The following is a 477-nucleotide window of genomic DNA, read 5'->3' on the forward strand; positions in this document are numbered from 1 at the left end:
TGTGTGTGTGTGTGTTCACTAATTCAAGGGCCATTGAAATGTCTTGTGACTCGCAGGCCTACTCTGTCCAAGTTTCCAGACAGTTTATCTTTCAGACTTTGGATTGTTAATCACCATGTTTCAGTGTTTATCTCTGTATTGTCTCTTACAGCTCCCTCCCACTCACATACAGTTTGATCTTTGATTACGCTCATGCACTGGATGTTGTCTGAACATGTTGAGGCATTGATCTGAGCTCTTCTTTACTCTGTTGTTCTGGGTTACTTGATATTAGAGACTTTACTTTCTCACAGTCTGTGAGTGAATATGCTAATGCTAGGTTCAATCTATTTTTAGAACAGGTATGCATTATTTGGCTGGATAGCAGACCCCACCACTACTACTGTGTTAAAACTATATATGTACATATAAAATCACCCACAGAATACAAAAAGCATCAGAAGGTAAACAAATGACTGTGAGATGAAGCACGTAGAT

The 477-nt window shown here is 39.0% G+C and overlaps 1 protein-coding gene across 1 annotated transcript in view; it reads left to right on the forward strand.

Annotated features, from left to right (window-relative positions):
• Window positions 1-477, forward strand: part of ell2 (elongation factor for RNA polymerase II 2) — a 16,333-nt gene that overhangs the window by 11,357 nt on the left and 4,499 nt on the right.

The sequence above is a fragment of the Morone saxatilis genome, unplaced genomic scaffold (assembly GCF_004916995.1).
Source record: "Morone saxatilis isolate NCDOM2014 unplaced genomic scaffold, NCSU_SB_2.0 Contig18, whole genome shotgun sequence".
NCBI lineage: Eukaryota > Metazoa > Chordata > Actinopteri > Moronidae > Morone > Morone saxatilis.